At 39.2% G+C, this 23,553-nt stretch overlaps 1 protein-coding gene and 1 pseudogene across 1 annotated transcript in view; one reads left to right on the forward strand and one right to left on the reverse strand.

Moving 5' to 3' along the window:
* The window catches only part of LOC129480156 (beta-glucuronidase-like), a 97,876-nt pseudogene extending 78,225 nt beyond the window's left edge, over nt 1-19,651 (forward strand).
* Nucleotides 1-23,553, reverse strand: part of FREM3 (FRAS1 related extracellular matrix 3) — a 123,581-nt gene that overhangs the window by 59,072 nt on the left and 40,956 nt on the right. The gene's annotated exons all lie outside the window — the stretch shown is intronic.

Consider the following 23,553-nt stretch of genomic DNA (forward strand, 5'->3'; position numbering starts at 1 on the left):
CTGCCTTGCTAGATTGGGGAAGTTCTCCTGGATAATATCTTGCAGAGTGTTTTCCAACTTGGTTCCATTCTCCCCATCATTTTCAGGTACACCAATCAGATGTAGGTTTGGTCTTTTCACATGGTCCCAAATTTCTTGGAGGCTTTGTTCATTTCTTTTTATTCTTTTTTCTCTAAACTTCCCTCCTCTCTTCATTTCATTCATTTCATCTTCCATCAGCGATACCCTTTCTTCGAGTTAATCGCATCTGCTACTGAGGCTTCTGCAATCTTCGCGTAGTTCTCGAAACTTGGCTTTCAGCTCCATCAGCTCCTTTAAGCCCTTCTCTCCATTGGTTATTCTAGTTATCCATTCTTCTAATTTTTTTTTCAAAGTTTTTAACTTCTTTGCTATTGTTTTGAATTTCCTTTCGTAGCTCAGAGTAGTTTGATCGTCTGAAGCCTTCTTCTCTCAACTCGTCAAAGTCATCCTCCATCCAGCTTTGTTCCGTTGCTGGTGAGGAACTGCGTTCCTTTGGAGGAGGAGAGGTGCTCTGTTTTTTAGAGTTTCCAGTTTTTGTGCTCTGTTTTTTCCCCATCTTTGTGGTTTTATCTACTTTTTGTCTTTGATGATGGTGATGTACAGATGGGTTTTTGGTGTGGATGTCCTTTCTGTTTGTTAGTTTTCCTTCTACCAGACAGGACCCTCAGCTGCAGGTCTGTTGGAGTTTACTAGAGGTCCACTCCAGACCCTGTTTGGCTGGGTGTCAGCAGCGGTGGCTGCAGAACAGCGGATTTTCGTGAGACCACAAATTCAGCTGTCTGATAGTTCCTCTGAAAGTTTTGTCTCAGAGGAGTACCCGGCTGAATGAGGTGTCAGTCTGTCCCTACTGGGGGGTGCCTCCCAGTTAGGCTGCTCAGGGGTGAGGGACCCACTTTAGGAGGCAGTCTGTCCGTTCTCAGATCTCCAGCTGCGTGCTGGGAGAACCACCACTCTCTTCAAAGCTGTCAGTCAGACAGGGACATTTAAGTCTGTGGAGGTTCTTGCTGAGTTTTTGTTTGTCTGTGCCCTGCCCCCAGAGGTGGAGCCTACAGAGGCAGGCAGGCCTCCTTGAGCTGTGGTTGGCTCCACCCAGTTCGAGCTTCCTGGCTGCTTTGTTTACCTAAGCAAGCCTGGGCAATGGCGGGCGCCCCTCCCCCAGCCTCGCTGCAGCCTTGCAGCTTTATCGCAGACTGCTGTGCTAGCAATCAGCAAGACTCCGTGGGCATAGGACCCTCCGAGCCAGGTGCGGGACACAATCTCCTAGTGTGCCGTTTTCCAGGCCCGTTGGAAAAGCGCAGTATTAGGATGGGACTGACCCGATATTCCAGGTGCCGTCTGTTTCCCCTTTCTTTGACTAGGAAAGGGAACTCCCTGACCCCTTGCACTTCCCGAGTGAGGCAATGCCTCGCCCTGCTTCGGCTCACGCACAGTGCGCTTCACCGACTGTCCTGCATCCACTGTTTGGCATTCCCTAGTGAGATGAAACCGGTACCTCAAGCAGAAATGCAGAAATCACCCGTCTTCTGTGTCGCTGGGGCTGGGAGCTGGAGACTGGAGCTGTTCCTATTCTGCCATCTTGGCTCCTCCTCCCCATCCTAATCATTTTCTATACAAAATGCCTTCATCTCCATTCTGCCATTTCAGAGCCCAGCCCTTGCAGCAGAACCCAGCTCTGATAGCCTCTTTTCATGGAGCTTCCTTGATTTCCTCCTATTTATTTATTTATTTATTTATTTGTGTAGACAGAGTCTTGCTCTGTCACCCAGGCTAGAGTGCAGTAGCGCCGTCTCAGCTCACTGCAACCTCCACCTACCAGGTTCAAGTGAGTCTCCTGCCTCAGCCTCCTGAGTAACTGAGATTACAGGCAAACATTACCACGCACAGCTAATTCTAAATAGCAGAGATAATATCTATACATTTTTATTTCCCTAGTGTGGGCATTGACCTTCAGGATTCTCTAATCTAACTAGAAAATAAGATGTGTATATGAAACTGTTAAATTACAACACAAGGGCAATATGACTGTGGATAGAAATGAATGGAGCAAAATCAGTAGAAAAGAAGACTTCCTGGGATGACTGGGCTTGGAGAGATGGGTAGAATTCTCTTTGCAGAGAAGGAGGGGCCATTTTAATATGGAGGGAGAAGAAGGTAGACTTAGGGGAAGCAGAGTGAAGGAAACTTACAAGGGCATGGTACATTCTTAAAAATTTGTAATGGTATTCTTTAGTAAAATGTACTGTTTCTAAGGCATGACAAGACCACTTCAGAATGGATTCAGGAAGATTTCTGATTGTCAAAATACTTACATGCATTTACCACAAAAAGAGTAATTCTGATAACCTAAAAACATTTCAGGCACCCTTTCAGTTTCTTTGGCTTGATAATTATAATAAAAAATGTGTTAATGCACTCCAGAATTCTCTTGTAGATCTAAGTTATAGTCTAGGTTTCTGAAGGATGATTGATGAAAAGTTACAATTAATTAATTAAGCCATCCATTCAGTTATTCCACCAATATTTATTGAATACCTGTTACATGTTGTTGACTCTTCTAAGTGTTCAGGATAGAACAGTGAAATCAAAAAAATCCTTCTTCCTGTGTAGCTTACTTTCCAGTGGGCCAATAAGCAAATAATATATAATATAGTTGATGGTGAAAGTGCTATGCAAAAATCAGGATAGTTGGATAAAGCATAACTGGGAGAATCAGAAGGTAATATTTTATATAGAGTGGTTAGAAAAGGCTTTTCTAAAGGGGTGATATTTGATTAGAGATTGGGGGAAAGAATATTTCAGGCAGAGGGAAAACAAGCACAAAAATAAATATATCCATATTTTAAAACTAATCAATATTCTGTCATGACCAAAGGCTACTTGGTCTCCATTCCCTTCTGGTGCCCTTTTTATTCCTATCAATCAGTACCTATCAATCAGTACTTAAGAAGGTGGACTGGCTTTTTCAGGCAAGTAATATTCATTAGGGCCATTTAGTTAACATGATTTTGTTTTGTAACTATTCTGCAGCTTTTGAACTCCCTGTCCGTATTTGGAGGATTTGGGATTTGATGAGTCCCGTCACCTATTGCAGGAATGTCCAATCTTTTGGCTTCCCTGGGCCACATTGGAAGAAGAAGAATTATCTTAGGTCACACATAAAATACACTACACTAACGATAGTTGATGAGCTAAAAAAAAAATCACAAAAAACTCGTAATGTTTTAAGAAAGTTTACGAATTTGTGTTGAACCACATTCAAAGCCATCCTGGGCTGCATGTAGCCCACAGGCCATGGGTTGGACAAGCTTGACCCACAGGAAGGAATTAGGAAATATCATTTTGCAGCCTCTCTTACAGCTAGGGCATAAGCTTGTCACTTAGGCTTTGACAATGTAGCTTGAGACTTTGATTTACAAGTGTACAATGTGAGGAGAATGCAGGTCAACTGCATAGAGTCCATATTTTGGTGAGGGTTGCAGTGGAGGCACTTGGTTTTCATGGGCATTGGTAGCAGAGAGCTAGTGTCCAGGGACAACTGTATCTAGTGGCAATGGTCATCCACAGAGTGCTGTTGGCATTCTTTCTAGCTGCATGTCCTGTCATTCTATCTCTCTGGCCTCCTAGCGATACTACTAAAGCTTATTACTATGCCATAATACATTTCTTTATTTAAGTAGCATTGATATTTAATAGGACTTAAATAGCAATGGTAGGTTTGCAACTAGGAAAATTCTCTTGTAGATCTAAGTTATATTCTAGGTTTCTGAAGGATGATTTATGAAATATTACAATTAACTAAGCCATCCATTCAATTATTGCATAAATATTTATTGATCACCTGGTATATGCTGTTCCCTCTTCTAAGTGTTGAGGATAGAACAATGAAAACAACAAAATCCCACAACAATGAACTTGTTTTTGTCTTATTGGGTTTGTAAAGGAATAAGACATTGAATAGTGAAGGTGAAAATGATTAGCATAATGCCTGGCATGCAGTAGGCACTCAAGACACTGGATACATTAAGGCTATATTAATATCAATGCAATGCACACATTTTAATGGACACGTAGGAGAAAATAAGTACAAATTGGTGTTTTGGAATGCATAAATCAATTACATGCAGAGAACTGATTATTTGCTCATTTACACAATATATAATTACTTTGAAGTCAAACCATACATCAGGCACAGTCCTAAGAGTTGTAGATAAAAAGACATATCAGGTATGGGCTCTTCAGAGAGGATGTTGACAGGCTTCATGAAATAATAAGAGCTTAAGCATTAAAGAGTTACAGTGGAAAGGGAAAAGATGGGTTAAAGAAAAATGAAGGAAGAACCATCAGGCTGTAGGAGATGACTAGCTCTGAGAGTTATGAGGACTGTAAAAAATGACTCATAGAGCCCAAACAGGGCAGCTGGAGGAGTTGTGTAGGTATAGTAGCATAGCAGTATAGATATAGCAATAGCCGATTTAGAGAAGCCAGGAAGGAAGATAAGCTTGTGAGTTTGGTTTTAATTTGGCTTTGATGTGATGATAAGAAGGCCAAGTGCAAAAAGCTCATCAGATATTTGGATATATGGGACAAAGGTTTGGGGACAGCCAAAGGCAAGACATGTAAATTCAGGAGTAATTATTATGCAGGAAGTTTCTGAGAGAGAGGTTTAAAGTCGGGTTTCTGAAAGTTTAACAATAGAGAGCTAAATATATATTGTACAATCTTTGTATTTTGTTAGGCATTACTCTCAAAGGATCTAGGCAATTGTGGAGTGGGATAAGAAGATTTATAGCTAGTGGGATCCCAGCAGCATATCTGACATAAGATACCCCGGGGGCTCTGAGTTAGCTGATTCAGCCATCACCCTTTTCCACCCTCCCTCAGACCTGCTACTGGGGTCTTGATGGACAGCTGGCCACCCCTGGACTTTGAAGCTCCAAGCCAGAAGCAAGGTGGAGGAAAGGGCTTCGTCTTCATGACACATCCTGCCTCCTCATGTGTGGCTCTGACTGAGTCTCCTTCTGGCTGTGCATAATCACTTGCTGGAAAAAGAGTGTGAGGGGAAGGAAATGAAATATTAGAAAGGGAGAAGCTGGGCCAGGCCAGGGAAACCCTGCTAAGACGGAGGCTCCTTGGAGGCTCCTTGTGTGAGGGTCAGTTACAGGCTCCCTGACTTCTGAAGTCAGGGAATTGTGAGGGGGTGTGGGATTCTGAAGTCAGGGAATTGTGAGGGAGTGTGGGATGGGGGGATGTCACTGTGGTCCTTCCAAATGGAGGCCAGAGAGATCATTGCCTAGACCTTAGCTATGCCCCCACAGGCTTCAGTTTGGAGAACTCAACTTCCTCCCTCAGACCTAGCAGCAGGCAGTCAGCCAGATGATGCATTAACAATTGTATTCTGTGTATGAGAGGTGGTTTAATGTGTAATAAATAAGAGTGCAGATTCTGGAGTGTATGAAAACCCAATTTATGTAAGTCAGGGACTTTGTGTAGCTGACACTATGTACTTCAATGAGGGAGACACTGTAGAAAAAGAGAACCAAAAACTAAACTTTGGGGACAGTTGCATTTGGAAACCAGTGAAGAAAAAGAAGTCAGTTACAGAATAGAGAATAAGAAATACTTGAATTAGTTTTATCACAATGTGGAGGTCTGGTATAAAATGATCACCTAGAAGTAAAAAAGAATAGCTTGAAGCATAAGTATAATTTTCACATCAAAGCATGACACTTTGTTATTTGTTATATTAAGCTGTTGTAGCTACGTATCTATTTATACTCTAGTGCATGATTTTCCATCTCAGTACTACTGACATTATGGGCTGGATAATTCCTTTGTGACGGTAGCCCTGTGCATTGCAGAATGCTCAGCAACCTCTCTGGCCTTTACCTTCTAGACACCAACAGCATTCCCTCCCTGCTCCTCCTCATCCTCAATTGTGACAATCAAAACTATCTTCAGACATTGTCAAATGTCCCCTGGGGGGAAATCACCACTGATTGAGAACTACTGGTGTAGGTGAAATGAAATAATTTTACTGAATCTGATACAAATCTTCATATATCTCACATGACTGTGTTTTAGAAGAATGATAAAACATTTTAGATTTGAATTTGGCATAGATAATCAAACATTCTCTATTGAATTCAGAAGGTAGTCTTAGCATTGCCTAAATTAATCCAAGGAAAATCATAATATAAAACTATTTTCCATATGAGAAAATTAGAGTTTACAAGTCATGAAGAAGAGCTATTTAGTGGGGTTTGATTTACCATCACACTTTTTTCAGACAGTATTTTGAAGTGGAAGCATCAGGTTGTCACGTTCAGTTGGCAAGACCTGAGACTGTTCACTCACACAGTATCTCTCTGGCCTTAGGCAACTTCTCATCTGCTCCCTCATCTATAAAGTGGGAGTAAAGAGGTGCAAAGAAGCATTGTGTGTGAGAGATCTCAGAGGTAGGGGTGTGCAGGACAAATATCATCTTTATAACTTAAGCTTTTATTATTAAATTCCTTTCTTCACATCATTAAACAGTAGAAACATTTTTTTTTTTTTAAAAACTACATTGAATAAAATTGATGTCCTAATGTTCTAAAGAAAAAAAAAAGGAAAGGAAAACATATAACCTGATACTGGGAAATGAGAGTAAAGAGGGACCAACATGCACCAAATGCCCATTATGAGGCAATATTGGGCTGGGCACTGTGCAGCCTGTCCGAAAAAAAAAAAAAAAGACATGGAGAGATGGTCAAGCTGAAGGAGATAGAAGTCAGTAGAAAGGCTCTGATAGGACCAGCCAGGACAAGAAAATGATTTGAGTGCACAGTAAAGTAAAGAAAAATAGAAATTTGAGGAATAGGAATGGCTTAGAAGGTGACTATTAAAGTAATAATAGAGAAAAACATCCAACTGCAGAATTTTTAACTTATCAAAATGTGAAGAGCATAATGGCATTTATGTTTTCACAATTATTTCCCATTAGGTTAAAAAATTTGAGAAAAAGACATCAAGTATTTTACCTAAATACTATATTTAGGAAGATTTATTTTTGATATAACTTAATTACTAATTCTAATTTCTAATATAATCTCCTCTTTTAAAAATGCAATAATTAAAAAAACCCACAAAAATAAAAACAAAATAAAAAGGATTATATACCACTAAAGAAATTTTGAAGATGCATTTAATAAATGCTGACTCTCAAATAGATAAAGTCATTTACCAAATGATAAAGTGGCAGCCATTGTCAAATGTTAAATGTTTATGACTTGAACTTGGAAAAAATTTTAGTTGACTAGGATATTTCTATCTTAAGTGCTTAATAATTTAAAGAAAAATTAATATTATATATACTTATGTTTTCTAATACTTCATAACATTTTCAAATAGCTTCATTGTCATAAGCATTTAGCTTCTACAGCTCACACCGTAATATAGTTTTAAAGTGTATTTGAATTCCATAAGCACCCATTCATCATGCATTTGGAAACAATACCTTTACTTAGCAATTGTCACATAGTGTCAGTATCATTGTCATTTGGAAAATGCTTCACAGTGATAAATGTGTTACTCTGACTTGTGACTTCACATGCACAGCTCCAGTTACATGTCTACAGATGATAAATATAATGGTCTTTTTTTCCAATAGAGCTATAAATTTAAGGAAAAGAAAGTAACTTGGAATAGAAGAATTGGCAGATTAGGTAACAGAAAAAGCCAAACTGCTTGTCAGCTAGGTCTCCATTTTCTTCCTCTGGCTATCTCCCATGTTCCTGGAGCTGTTGGTAGCAATTTCAAAAATGTGTCTTGTTAGTTGAAATTTGCCATATTCCCTTCCCGAATAAGGGTATTATTCCACTTGATTGTCCAGTTCCATTTCTCAGGCTTTTGCTTAATTCACTTCTATTTATTCAACTGTTCCCCGGGTCTCCCTGATTGTGCCCTCTTAGTGCTTCAGGGTGCCACCACCCACATCTTGGAGCTTGGAGGGACAGGTGGCCCTCTTTTTGGAGACTCCAACATTACAAGCTCATATCCATTCTCTTCTTGAGGAACAATAGGCTATTTTGTGCAACCATACAAAATAACCCATAGGTTTTTCAGAAAAGAGGGTAAAAACCAAAAGAACAGCAAAGAGATGAGATTTATGTGGTCCTTTTCCTAGTTATATTCTCCTAAGCTGCAGAGATTCCACTCACAGACAGTGCTCTTAAATCCACCTCTGCAATCTTTGGACATGTGGGGCAGGTGGTGGAGGGAGAGGTGTTTGTGCTCACGTGGTTGGTGGGTGGGGAGAGCAGAAGGTGGCAGGTGTCAAGGCTGCTAGCTCTAATTCTGTTCACTGAGAGATGTTTGGTATATTCTTTTTGGAGATGTCCCCAAACTGTCTTGATGATATATTTGGGTCTCCATTTTGGAGAATGAAAACCCAACATGTCATGTCACGTATAACAATACAAATTTTCGTGCCCTTTTTCTCCTTAAAATAGTGTTCTTCAATATAAGAACAGTGGAAACAGTGTGAAATAATAAAGACCACACGCTTTTCTTAGATTCTTTTGCATGCCTCAATAGGGACACCACATTCTGCTTTTGACACAAAATAAAATTACCCAAAGAAGTCTCAAAGCAAGACACTAGAGAGTTTTTAAAAACGGTTGTATTAGCAGAAGCTTTCAATTAGTAGCAAAGTGGAAATACACTCCATGCCCACATGGGCCATCTCTTTTTGGGAGTTGAGGCTCCACATGGCTTAACTGGAAGGCAGAAAACATTGTACCTTCTCAGGAGCATACAAGATTTAAGGAGGAGGTTGAACCAAACTCTTTGTTCCAGAGAAAACAATATAATATAATATAATATAATATAATATAATATAATATGATATAGTTAATATAGCAACTTATTTAGAGATAAAAAGAATCATGCTCATTTTCCGATACAATCTTGAGTCCAGAGCAAGTGACTGTGAACTTTCATGTACTGAACTAGAGGGTCCTCTTCTTTTGAATCTCACTCTATTTTCTTGTCCATCCCCATTGGCGGTAAAGACTATGTTTGATCCCTATTCTCTAGGGCCAGGGACACCAGAGTTTGCTGTGTCCTTACCAATCTAGCAATTAAACATACTGTCCAGAACATAGTCTTGATCTATCATTATTGAGAAGACACAGATACAGAGTATTGCGACTCTGCCTAGTAGACTAAATAGGGCTCTGAGGCAGCAAAAGGAAATGTGGCCATCAGCATCACAGAGAGCTCATGACTGCCCAGGTGAGTGCCACACCCAAGTGCATCATCTGCCGTTAGTATCACTTATTTCATAGTCGATCTTATGATTGCTGTGTGAAATAATTTACATTTGCTTCCAAAATATTAATTTGGTGGTATCTTAAATTTTTTCTTCTGGTGATTTTTCCTTTTTGTGCTATATAAGGATCCTTCTGTGTTGTTATAGGGATCAAATATGAAGATAGATGTGGAAGTTTTAGAGAACAGAATTTTCCTAAACCTAAGTTTGCAGAGTTTTCAGTAAGAAGAGAACAGTTCTTCACCGGCAGAAATCATAGAAGGAGATAGTATTTGGGAGGGAATCAGCAGGGTGAGTCCTTCTGTTAGATTGATCCAGAGGAGATTGTTATTTTCTTCAGGTCAAAAATGGGTGAATGGTCAGCAATTTCAAATAGTTCAACTTGACATACGAACAGTGTCAGCATGTTGTGGAAACAGAACTGGACTGAGTGAGGAGATCTGGGCTGGAGTCTTGGCAATACCACTAACTAAGGTGTGGTCCTGGGTGAATCGCTTACTTCGCAGGGCATCGTTTCCCCATCTCTCAGATGAGGGAGTGGAATTAGAACCTTTCTGAGTTCGTTTTCAGGTTTAACATTCTGTGATTCTTTCTGCCACCCTTAGCATGTGGCACCATTACAGCAATCCAGAAAACAGATTAACTTATTATGTCCCATTTTGGACAAACAATAATATCACTCACAAAAGTTGTTGTCACTTGATATATTAAGTGAGCTTTAAGCTCCCTGGAGGTCTAAGCTGTGTGGGGAGGGTGAGTTCCCCAGAAGGCATACAAACTGTCTGGGAACAGAAGTGCACTGACAAATCTAGAGGTGTAATCTTAACATTGACTGCATATTATCACCAAGTCTTTTCATATCCATTATCTCATGTGCAAATCCAATCCTTATAACAACTTTCAAGAGTGGGAATAGTCATACTTGACATTTGACAAATGGAGTACCTGCAGTTTAGTAACTCTGCCTTTCTTGAGGTCACAGTGCTAGTAAAAAAAAAATGTAAAAATAGGCAAAGCTCTCTACAGTCTGGATTCTTTCTGCCTCTCCATCACCTCCTACCTCTCTTACTGACTTTGGAGCACAGAGGCCAGCGATACCAAGTTCTTTTGCTGTTTCACAGCTCTGAAAACTCTTATTCACCCTCGAAGGCCCTGTTTGAATGTTGCTTCTCAATGAAGCTTCCGTGGGTAATGGTTTATCTCTGCTACCCTTGCACATACTTCCTTTTTGCACCTCTCAGGGTACTGCTGTTAATTGTCTACATGTCAGTCTCTTTCCAGATTTGGAGCTGATTGATCCAAATTATTCCAAGTATCTTTTCACTTTGGAGTCCCTAGTACACAAGCACAGTTCCTGGCAATTAACAGGGGCTTAATCAATACCTGTTGAATGACAATGCTTTCTGGAGAAAAAATGACCTAAATGTAGACTCAAAGAAGAATAGAACGAGCACTGCTAATAATTCAACCCATGTATAGTTTGTAAATGTATTACTTTTATTATCTTGTTACGTAACTATGTAGATAATGGGTTAAAAATTTCTGGTAACTAGCCTGACTAACATGGAGAAACCCCGTCTCTACTAAAAATACAAAATTAGCTGGGCGTGGTGGCACATGCCTGTAATCCCAGCTACTCGGGAGGCTGAGGCAGGAGAATCACTTGAACCCAGGAGGTGGAGGTTGTGGTGAGCTGAGATCGTGCCATTGCACTCCAGCCTGGGCAACAAGAGTAAAACTTCATCTCAAAAAAAAAAAAATTCTGGTAATATAGTATAAAGCCATTTTTTTTTCTAGTTAGCAACAGAGCCAGTACCTATAGTCAGGCTTTTAGATTCTTAGCTTAGAGCTTCTACAAAATACTGTATGTACAGCCAGGCTGTGAACCAATCTTTAAGTATGAGGGTCTTATTCTAGAGCAATCTTTAAAAAAATGATGAAAATGACTTACATGTCCATAGTATATATTATTTAACTTTTTATTCAAAATCTAGCATTCTCATGTTCTATAAATTAATCATGTTACATTGGTCATATAGAGTTGTACTTGATTGGTATTAAAATTAGATAGTGTAATAAATAAAAACAACTATTTCCTGAAAGCCATAATGCACTGTACATCTTAGAAACACCTGGTCCCAATCAAACCAAGCCCCTTTTCTTCCTTATACACATAGGAGACAGCCCAACTCTGCCTGTGCTAATGTCAGTGAAATAGGAGGTGTAAAAGCCAGAAACACTTATTTTTCTACGAATACAAAGATAAATGTCATATCCCTACACAGCTTATGTACACAGTGTACTCAAAGGAGAAATAAGTTGACTCCAACAGCAATTTGATTCATAGATGTGAGGAAAAGGGAAGCCACCTGAAGGTCTACATGAAAAAAAGGAGATAAAAAAGAAGCCTTGTAGAGGCATAAAAATAAAGTTCTACTGACCACAGCCCAGGTTTTAGAACCAAGTGTATTCACTAACAATTGTGAGTTTGGCTGAACCTTGAATCTATCTAACAAATCCTTAAGTGAATGGGGGATAGATGACCTCTGGTTGAGACTTGTTTTTGAGGTTTAATAAAACAATAATTATGGAGGAAATGTTGGAAGTTAAGTAAACCACAGCACAGCTCTGTAATCATAATATCCATTGTTAGTCCACACATTGCAAAAATAGCCAAACCAGAGATGTAACAGATGTCATTAGCCAAGTTTTTGGCCAACACTTATCAGGCTAAGAATATAAGCTGAGCTTTTCTTTTCAGGGCAAGCATTCCATTTGCCAGAAATTCCTTCCTGCCAGACCACAAATCAATAATTGTTAGATAAATAAAAACTTCCACTTAACTTACACACTCTTGGGTAAAATATTCCTTTTTCTAGAAATAAAAATGCCTTTATATAGCATAAGCTATAAATGATCCCAAAGGGTTCCACTAAAGCAATAAACTGTCAAATTCATAAATCTTATATACTCTTAAGGAAAATAGAACTGGGTCTGTTAGGCATCATTTTGAATGATGCTGTATAGAGAGGAAAAATTTTAAAGATGGCAGAATAATCATAGATGAATCATGTTCAGTGGCAGACTAAACTTGGATACTGCCTGCTGTCATGTCAAACAGAAATTCAGTTCAAAAACCATTCATAATACCTAGAAAGATGCTTACCCCAAAAGGTGAAAGACCTCTACACTGAAAACTATAAAACATTGTTGAAGAAATTGAAGAAGACACAAATAAATGGAAAGATATCCTGTGTTTCTGGATTCTAAGTATTAGTATTGTTAAAATGGCCATACTACCCAAAGCAATCTACAGATTTAATACAATCCCTGTCAAAATACCAATGACATTCTTCACAGAAGAGATAACAATAACAGAATTTATGTAGTGAGTAGCCAAATAATCCTGAGCTTAAATAACAAATTTGGAGGCACCGCACTACCTGACCTCAAAATACACTGCAAAGCTATAGTAACAAAACCAGCACAGTACTGGCATAAAAACAGACACACAGACCAATTAAACAGAATAGAGATCCAAGAAATAAATTAGTGCACCTGCAGCCAACTTATTTTTAGCAAAGGTAACAAGAACACACATCGAGGGAAAGAGTCTCTTCCATAAATGGTGCTGGGAAAATTGGATAGCCAAATGCAGAAGAATGAGGCTAGACCTCTATTTCTCATGATGTACAAAAATCAACTCAAAATGGATTAAAGAATTCAGTGTAAAACTCAAAACTATGCAACTACTGGGAGAAAACATAGAGGATACACTTCATAACATTGGGCTGGGAAAGGATTTTTTAAATAAGACCTTAAAAGCACAGGCAATGAAAGCAAAAGTAGACAAATGGAATGACATCAAACTCACATGCTTTTTGCACAGCAAAGGAAACAATCTACACAATGGTAGGAAGTGTTTTCAAGTACACACCTGACAAGGAGTTAATATATAGAATATATAAGGAACCTAACAGCAAAAAAACACAAACAAAATAATCCAGAAAACAATGGGCAAAAGACCTTAATAAACGTTTCTCAAAAGAAGATATACAAATGGCCAACAGGTATATGAAAAAGTGTTTAATATCACTAATTATCAGGGAAATGCAAATCAAAATCACAATGGGATACCACCTCACTCCAGTTAGGATGGCTATTATCAAAAAGACAAAAGTCAACAAGTGTTGGTGAGGATACAGAGAAAAGGGAACACTTACTCCTGGTAGGAATATAAAGTAGTACAGCAATGATGGGAAACAGTATTTTGGAAGTTCCTCAGAAAATTAAAAATAGAACTACCAAAGGATCCAGTAATCCCACTGCTGGGTATATATCCAAAGGAAATACAATCAGTATGCTGAAGAGGTATCTGCACTCCAGTGTTTATTGCAAAACTATTTACAATAGCCAAGATATTGGATCAGTGTAAGTGTCCAACAACAGGTGAATGGATAAAGAAAATGTGGTATAGAAACACAATGTTTATATTATATAATATATAAAGTATATAAATATAAACACAACCATAGAAAAGAGGAAAAATCTTGTCATTTACAACAACATGAATGAACCTGGGAGACATCATGTTAAGTGAAATAAGCCAGACAGAGAAATGCAAATACTGCACAGTCTCACTTGTGGGATTTTTTTTTTGAAAGTTGGCGTCGTAGAAACAGAGAGCAGAACAGCGGTTATCAGAGACTGGGGAGGGCAGTTGGGAGGGGAGGATGAGGAGAGGCTGGTCAACAGGCAGAAAGTTACAATAAGGTAGGAGAAATAAGTTCTGGTGTTCTGTTGCACAGTAGGGTGACTATGGTAAATGGTAAGGTATTGCATACTACAAAATAACTAGAAGAGAAGCTTTTGAATGTTCTCACCACAAAGAAATGAGAAATGCATGAGGTGATGGATATGGTAATTACCTTGATTCAATCAGTATTTAACACATACATTATGGACTTATCAAATTGTACCCTATAAATATGTACAAGTACAGCATATCAATTATAAATTATTTAAAATATATTTAATTAAAATGAAAATAGTTTTAGGGACTGTGGATTGTGTATACTGTTTTATGAATTATGCTGCTGCATAATTTAACATAGGATACTGTTATATGATGATCAGGAGCATCCAAACACAGACAGAAATTGACAAGAGAAAAATCCAGGCTCTTGGTCTCTGTAACTTCCTGTTAATCTTATTTCCCTCCTGCTCTGCATATGTGTGTGTGTGTTTGTGTGTGTGTGTGTGTGTGTGCATTTGCACACGTGTTTCTTTTCCCAGGGCCCCTTTCTGTTTCTTTTATCTTGCCCTTCTCCGTGTATCTGCATCATCTTCCTATTTCTACTTCTTTGTCTTTATGCATACGTGAGCTCTTTCCATTTTCCATAAGGTCATTTAATTTTGTATACAGTGTCTTTAAAAAATCTAAAATATAAAGAATGAGTATCTAATAATCAGCATCCACAAAGAGATTTCTCAATGTATTTATTTCCTTTGCCATGTCTCTGGAGTCAAACCTTGTAGATCCCTGGAAATTTGTGATAAAATCTCAAGATAATGCTTCACTTCCACATCTTTAATTGAACACAGACACAAAAATGGGCATGATCTCTGAGGTTGTTTCCAGTCTTTAGATCTATAACTTTGAGTGTAGTAATAATTACAATAATAGCTTCTATAATTTTACCTTTTTGAAAAATAACAAAAGGCAAGTTCAATCTACAAAGCATATAATTTTTAAAAAAGCATTTCTTGGAGTTTATAAGGAAAATAAACATTTTCTCACAAAGAACATATAAACTTTATAGTACAAGGTATACAACAAAAATATGACTGCCCCGGCAAGCCAAGGTCCTCTGCCCAGCCATAGAGGTTCCATAGTTATATTAAGGTAGGTGGCCTTTTGGTTTCCCAAGGGACGCCCAGGCAGAAGTTATAGATTGAGAATTAAAATGCACCATTTCCCCTCAAATCTAACCTTTCCAAAATTATTATTATCATAATTTCTGATTCTGGCCTTCTTTCTATGTATTAATAATGGGTGATAAAGCAAACTGGGGATAAGCATCACTAGTGAAAAGATAACTATTTCTTAAGTGAAGACACATGAATCTGCTTTTCTCTTGCAGCTTGTAGACGAGTCCAGCAGGTCTGTGGCCCACCTCAACAGAAGAGGAACTGTGTGCTCCGTGAGGACGGTAAGATAATCATTGAAAGCCTAGGGGTTTTGCTAGTGCGGGGCGAAGACATTCATGGTCTGTGGAACTGTTTCGTAGCTCTTGCAAACTCTACTTAAACCTGAGAAAAAGAGGCACTGATTTACTCTGACTGAATTTTCATTCAGGGTACCTCTACTTGCTTCAAGAATGATGACAACTTTTTGATGGATAGTCACTTGGATAGTTAATTTCATGTGTCAATGCAACTAGGCTATGGTGCTCAGTCTAGATGTTGCTGTGACAGTATTTGTGTATGCGATTAAGATTTATAATTAGTTGACTTTAAGTAAAGCAGATTACCCTCCATAATGTTGGTGGGCCTCATTCAATCAGTTAAGAGCCTTATGAGCAAAGACTAAGGTTTCCCCAGTAAGCAATCCTACCTCATGACTGAAACATAGAAAACCTGCCTTACTTTCCTGCCTGCTGGCTTGTCCTGCAGATTTCAGACTCAAGACTGTAACATCAACTCTTAACGAATTTCCAGCCTTTCCTGCAGATTTTGTATCTGCTAGCCCCCACAACTGTGTCAGCCAGTAAATATCTATGTTTTATCTGTCTATCTATCAATCTATCTACTTATCTATCAATATATTGGTTCTTTTTCTGATTCTCTGGAGAATTCCAACTAGTATAGCTACTATGATATTCACCCCTTGCCTTTTTTTTCTTCATCTGTGAAACTTGGCTGGATACAGGCATCTTACAAAATCTCATATCTTAATTACTTTTAATTATTATTTACATGTTTGGACTCTGTCTTCATGTTTTGTTTGCTTGTTTTAATTTAGTAAGGTGCATTTTGTATGTAGCCTTTGCAACAAGAACCCTTTGTAGGGGGAGATTTGCTGCTTCCCCAGTGAGAGAGATGAAGTATTTTAATGTTACCTAATTTGCCTAAAGCGCTTTTGTGAAGATTTAAACTCAGATCTTTCACTGGAGAATACATAATAATAACAACAAAAAAAGAAATCCTCTGTTTATAAAAGTTGCCCAGCATTTAAAATTGTTGGAAAATATGAGAAATAATAAGACATACAACATGAAAGCTTAAGAATGTTTTACATAAAATACACTGAATATTCATTCAAAGATCTTTCAGAGGAGAACTTGAGTTGCAAAATTGATGCATTAGCAAACATTACTTAAGGTATTAGGACATGCTGTATTTTCATATACTAAGGATTAGTTGGTTTTCTTTTTTTTAGAGACAGAGTCTGATATGATTTGGTTCTGTGTCCCCACCCAATCTCATCTTGAAATGTAATAATCCCCACATGTCAAGGGCAGGACAAGGGGGAGATAATTGAATCATGGGGGCAGTTTCAGCTGTGCTGGTCTTGTGATAATGAATGAGTTCTCACAAGATCTGATGGTTTTACAAGGGGCTTCCTCCTTTCAGCACTCACTTCTCCTTCCTGCCACCAAGTGAAGAAGGACATGTTTGCTTCCTCTTCCACCATAATTGTGAATTTCTTGAGGCCTCCCCAGCCCTGCAGAGCTGTGAATCAATTAAACCTCTATCCTTTATAAATTACCCAGTCTCAGGCAGTTCTTCATAGAAGCATGAGAACAGACTAATACGGTAAATTTGATACTGCAGAGAGTGGGGTGTTTCTATAAAGATACCCAAAAATGTGGAAGCGACTTTGGAACTGGACAACTGGCAGAGGTTGGAAGTTTGTAGGGCTCAGAAGAAGATAGGAAAATGTGGAAAAGTTTATAACTTCCTAGAGACTTGGAGGGCTCAGAAGAAGACAGGAAGGTGTGGGAAAGTTTGGAACTTCCTAGAGACTTGTTGAATGGCTTTGACTAAAATGTTGATAGTGATATGGACAATTAAGTCCAGGTTGAGGTGGTCTCAGATGGAGATGAGGAACTTGTTGGGAATTGAAATAAAGGTGATTCTTGCTATGCTTTAGCAAAGAGACTGGTGGCACTTTGCCTCTGCCCTAGAGATCTGTGGAACTTTGAACTTCAGAGATATGATTTAAGATGTCTGGCAGAAGAAATTTCTATGTGACAAAACATTCAAGAGGAAGCAGACCACAGAAGTTTGGAAAATTTGCAGTCTCACAATGTGATAGAAAAGAAAAATCTACTTTCTGGGGAGAAATTCAAGCCTGCTGCATAAATTTGCATAAGTAATGAGGAGCCAAATGTTAATCACCAAGACAATTGGGAAAAATGTCTCCAGGTCATATCAGAGAACTTTGTGGCAGCCCCTCCCATCACAGGTCCAGAGGCCTAGGGGGCAAAAATTGTTTTGTGGGATGGGCCCAGGGCCTTGCTGCTTTGTGGGGTCTTGGGACTTGGTGCCCTGTGTCCCAGCTGCTTCAGCTCCAGCCATGGCTAAAAGGGGCCAACGTACAGCTCAGGCCATTGCTTCAGAGGCTGCAAGCCCTAAGCCTTGGTGGCTTACATATAGTGTTGGGCTTGTGGGTGCACTGAAGTCAAGAATTGATGTTTGCGAAACCTCTGCCTAGATTTCAGAGGATGTATGGAAGTGCTTGGATGTCCAGGCAGAAGTTTGCTGCAGATGTGGAGCCCTATGGAGAACCCCTTTTAGGGCAGTGCAGAAGGGAAATGTGGGGTTGGAGCCCCCACACAGAGTCCCCACTGGGGCACTGCCTGGTGAAGCGGTGAGAAGGCCACCATCCTCCAGTCCCCAGAATGGTAGATCCACCAACAGCTTACACCGTGTGCCTGGAAAAGCTGTAGACAATGCCAACCCATGAAAGCAGCTGGAAAGGGGGCTGTATCCTGCAAAGCCACAGGGCAGAGCTGTCCAAGGCCATGGGAGCCCACCTCTTGCATCAGCATGACCTGGATGTGAGACATAGAGTCAAAGGAGATCATTTCGGAGCTTTAAGATTTGACTGCTCTGCTGGATTTTGGAATTGCATGGGGCCTGTAGCCCCTTTGTTTTGACCAGTTTCTCTCATTTGGAACAGGTGTATTTACCTAATGCCTGTACTCCTATTGTATCTAGGAAGTAGCTAACTTACTTTTGATTTTACAGGCTCTTAGGCAGAAGGGATTTGCCTTGTCTCAGATGAGACTTTGGACTTGGACTTTTGGGTTAATTCTGGAATGAGTTAAAACTTTAGGGAACTGTTGGAAAGGCATGATTTTGTTTTGAAATGTGAGGACACGAGATTTGGGAGGGGCCAGGGATGGAGTGAAATGGTTTGGCTCTGTGTACCTACACCTTGAATTGTAATAATCCCCACGTGTCAAGGGCAGGACCAGGTAGAGATAATTGAATCATGGGGGCAGTTCCTGCCATGCTGTTCTCATGATAGTGAGTGAGTTCTCATGAGATCTGATGGCTTTATAAGGGACTTTCCCCTGTGCTTGACACTCACTTCTCCTTCCTGCCACTAAGTGAAGAAGGACGTGTTTGCTTCCCTTTCTGCAGTGATTTGTTTTCTGAGGCCTCCCCAGCCCTGTGGAACTGTGAGTCAATTAAACCTCTATATTTTATAAATTACCCAGTCTTGGGCAGTTCTTCATAGCAGTGTGAGAATGGACTAATACAGAGTCCTGTTCTCTTGCGCAGGCTGGAGTGCAATGGCGTGATCATAGCTCAATGCAGCCTCAAACTCCTGGGCTCAAGCTGTCTCCCACCTCAACCTCCTGAGGATCTGAGACTACATGTGTGCACCACCACACCCAGCTAATTAAAGCATTAAAAAAAAATAGAGATAGGGCCTTGCTATGTTGCCTGGGCTGGTCTCAAACTCCTGGCCTCATGTGATCCTCCTGTCTTGGCTTCCAAAAGCATTGGGATCACAGGTATAAACTACCAAACCTGGCCAGCTTTTTTTCTTTAATTGAAATTCCATGGCTTAAAAATCTTAGTTGTATAAAATACAGCCAATTTAATTTTAATAAGGATAGTAGAACAGAGAATATCATTTACTAAAAATGTTTATATGAATAAGATTCCATATCTGTTAAATTTCATTGTAAAGTTTTAAATGGATTCTATTGCAGTCATAGATTCTGCCTTACCAGTACGGAAATCCTGAAAACACCATCAACTCTTCATCATCACTAAATTCTCCTTTGTCATACATGCTGCATACCTTATGTTCTTCTCACCTTGTGCATCAGACAATATTTGGATCAGTGCTTCAGATTTCTGGAAACCTCTGCATTCCTCCTGATCCCATTACAGACTGCACAGACTCTTGTTTGTTTTTCCTTTGTGAAAATTAAATATACTCATAACAAACCAGGGAAAGAAAAATGTTAACCTAGGAGTGTTAATAATAAGATCCTTCACAAGGTTTAAATTTCCCATTCTCTTCAGGCATTAGTAATACCTATTGACTGTACTTTGATGATAGGTAGACCTTCCTGGAAGAGTTGAAGATATTCATGTCTTTCAATGGGACTTTCTTCCTTGGCTTGGACTACGTACCTTAGAAAGCTGTATATAAATTTTTTCTCACCTTGTCTGTCATTGCAAATGAAACTATATTTGCATTACAGGCTTGGCAAATGAGGCTCCATGTACTTGCTACAATGGTACTAGATAACAGAATTGCAGATTATTTATGAAAAATTAAGGTCTGTTTACACACTAGTTAACACCTTCTGTTTCCTCTGAATGAATGTTTCAGGACCAGTTGAGGAACCTTTGCATAAAATTTAAGAAAAAATCAATTGGTTGTTCAAATTGAACAAACCAGTCCATGACATCTACTCTCACAGTTTGGGTTTGGCAAAACAGGAATTTAGCTGGGGAGCATTCTATAAATATCAGTTATGCTGTTTCTATCTTTGTTCCCATTCATTGCTTTTGTCATGTCAATCGTTAACAAAATCATAAATGCTATCGCACAGTCAGCATTCCACCAGTTCATACATCTGATGATTCGATAACAAAAGAAGTCTGAAACAATACTGAAAGGACACTAATAGTGTGTGAAATTCTCTCTCCAAACCAAGGTAGTAGTGTAGACCTAAAAATCTGATAATTTGCCTATCTTATTGTAGGCATGTTGTTTTGCCTGAATAGATGAAAAACAATAGAAGGCACTGTAAAAGCAGTTTTCACTCACAAAGCTCTTGTTCAGGAGACATTAAAAGCCGGATGCTATACTTGACCTTCCCCACAGTTGGTTCTAACCAGCCATATCTTATAAATGACAATGAACTATCAGCCAAAGATGAGCAATGACTGTGGTGTCTAAACCCTTACCAGGCCCAGTTGATGAGTCTTCTGTGAATGGTGAACATGGAACTGGTACTTATTTACTTATTTATTATAGAGACCTTGCTCTGTCACTCAGGCTGGAGTGCAGTGGCACACACATAGCTCACTGCAGCCTTGAACTCCTGGGTCCAAGCTGTCCTCCCACCTCAGCTTCCTAAGTAACTGGGACTGTAGACACATGCCAACATGCCCAGCCAATTTTAAAAAGTTTCTGTAGAAACGACTTCTTTCCATATTGCCCAGGCTGATCTTGAACTGCTGGCCTTAAGCTATCCTCCTCACTTGGCCTCTCAAAGTGCTAGGATTACAGGTATGAGCCACCACAGCCAGCATGGGATTTGTTTTAATCATTTATATCAGTACTGTGGATTCATCCCACCCTCTCCAGTGTACAGGCTTCAGTCCTTAATTAGCCTAATCACAGTGGACTTTTCTTTCTTCGGGATATGTCAGTCCCTGACTTCTCATCTTCAGTGAACTACTCTGAATTCTTTCAATGGTGGGATTATCTTCCTGGCAAGTGAACAAACTCAGTGCTCATTTATTTGATCACTGTAGTGGTCTAGGTATTCCTTTTAATAATATTCAATGTTTCTCTTTTACTTACTATTTAAATAGAGGATAGTAATTTGATTTGGTTTTAGTCAGACAAGTAATATATTTCCAGAGTGTTAACCAGGACTTAAAAAACAATGGGATTCCTGAGTGGTTTTAAAAACACATATCTCCCTTCTTTTTTAAATGGTTGCTCATTTCACCATAATTTTCACAGAATCTATAAACAAATAGTTAATGTTGGTCTATTAGATGATTTCTCTAATTACCGTTTGCTAAATCTTTTCAGTGTTTGGCTTGCTGTACAAGAATCAAGCAAGATAGAGACTTTTGATTTCCTATGAATTCAATAGGAACTCAGAGGATGGGTGGAAAGACATTACAAAAGACCGAAATCCCAATTCTTAAATATTCAAAGGTTTCGGATAAGATGGTTCAGAGTTTCACTGGCGAGCACTCCAGTGCCCTTGATGGGGACATGGAAATGCACACACAGAACAAAATGCTGGAGTCTGGAGGGCCTTAGAATTCATTTGTAATATCTGCTCCTTCCTCAACAGATGGTAACTGTGCTCTAATTTCAGTGGGTGCTGATTAGTAAAGTGGTCAACTGAAATGCTATAAGTTGGTTTCTTTTATTAATGAGTTAATGTGACCCTCAAAAAGACTTGGCCAACACACTCCCATATTAGTTGAAATTGTGCAAATCCAATGTGGACATCGGGAAATGCTTTAACCTGTGAGAAAATAATAAAGCCCACCCTTAAGTCATTTATACTTCTTAACAGATGAAAGGAGAGAAGGAAGTAAAGATGACATAGGTCACTTTCATATAAAATAATCAGTTATGTGCTGAATGGAATAGTGTACTTTAATTCAGCATTACTATTATTTTCTTTTCAATGGACTCATTCTTGGAGGTGCATTTTTTTGTAATATCTGAAGAACTAATAGCTCAAAAGATTTTTCTGTGTGTTGTATTTCTGCACAAGTCCCTAGCTGTGTATAACATCTTACCATTTTGTGCTTAATGTTACATGCTGCCAGTTTCCTCCCTGTTCATTTGGTTTTCCTGGTGTGCCATAAAGATATAAATTTAAAAATAACTCAACTATTCATTCAAATGGTCTTTTTCCTTGCTTAAAAAAAGAATAATACATAAAGAGTTTTAAAAACCTTAATGAGCAATAGAAATGAAAGTGGCAAATGAAATGGAATATAGAAAAAAAATCCCATTCAGTCCCTTTGGGTCATGTGAGTCGGGTAAATTGAGGTGAAGACTGCATGCTTTCCTGCCTTTCCTCTTTCTGTTTTCTTCAGACAGAGTCTGGCTCTGTTGCCCAGGCTGGAGTGCAGTGCGATCTCAGCTCACTGCCACCTCCATCTCCTGGGCTTAAACCATTCTCCTGCCTCAGCCTCTGAGTAGCTGGGATTACGGTTGCATGCCTCCATGCCCAGCTAATTTTTGTATTTTTTATAGAGATGGGGTTTTGCCATGTTGGCCAGGCTAGTCTTGAACTCCTGAGGTCAAGTGATCGCCTGCCTCAGCCTCCCTAAGTGCTAGGATTATGGGCATGAGCCACCACACCTGGGCCCTTTCTGCCTTCTCTTAATGGCGACATGCAGAACTTGGAGAAAAAAGCTGTACAAGTTTTTGATACTAGAATGCAGCAAATAATAGGGCTTGACTCTATTTTTTTATGTGTTGGGTAAATTCTAAAAGGCATAAAGGAGCAACACAAATACAAATGGCTCTGATATAATTATTATACAGTGTTTCCTATTTTGTATTGCCATGTAAAAATTGCCATGACTTCAGCAGCTGAAAAAACACATTATCTCACAGCTTCAATGAGTTAGAAGTCCAAGCCCAGCTTAGCTAGAGCCCCTGCTGGGGGTCTCAAAAGACTGAAGTCAAGGTATTAGCTGGACTGCATTCTCATCTGGAGCCTCAAATAGGGAAGAATTTTTGGCAGAATTCATTTACTTGTGGTCATTCAACAGCTTCTTACTGGTTTTGACTGGAGGCTGCCCTTAGCTTTTAGAGGCTTCCTGCAGTTCCGTGTCATGTGGATCTTTTAATAGGTAGTTCACATCATGGCTGTTTCCTTCTTTAAGGTCAATGTAGACTCTCTCTAGTGTGTGCCAGCAAGACAGAGATGCACACACACACATACACACAGGTATGCACATGTGTAAACCTAAAC

The sequence above is a fragment of the Symphalangus syndactylus genome, chromosome 4, assembly GCF_028878055.3.
Source record: "Symphalangus syndactylus isolate Jambi chromosome 4, NHGRI_mSymSyn1-v2.1_pri, whole genome shotgun sequence".
Lineage (NCBI taxonomy): Eukaryota > Metazoa > Chordata > Mammalia > Primates > Hylobatidae > Symphalangus > Symphalangus syndactylus.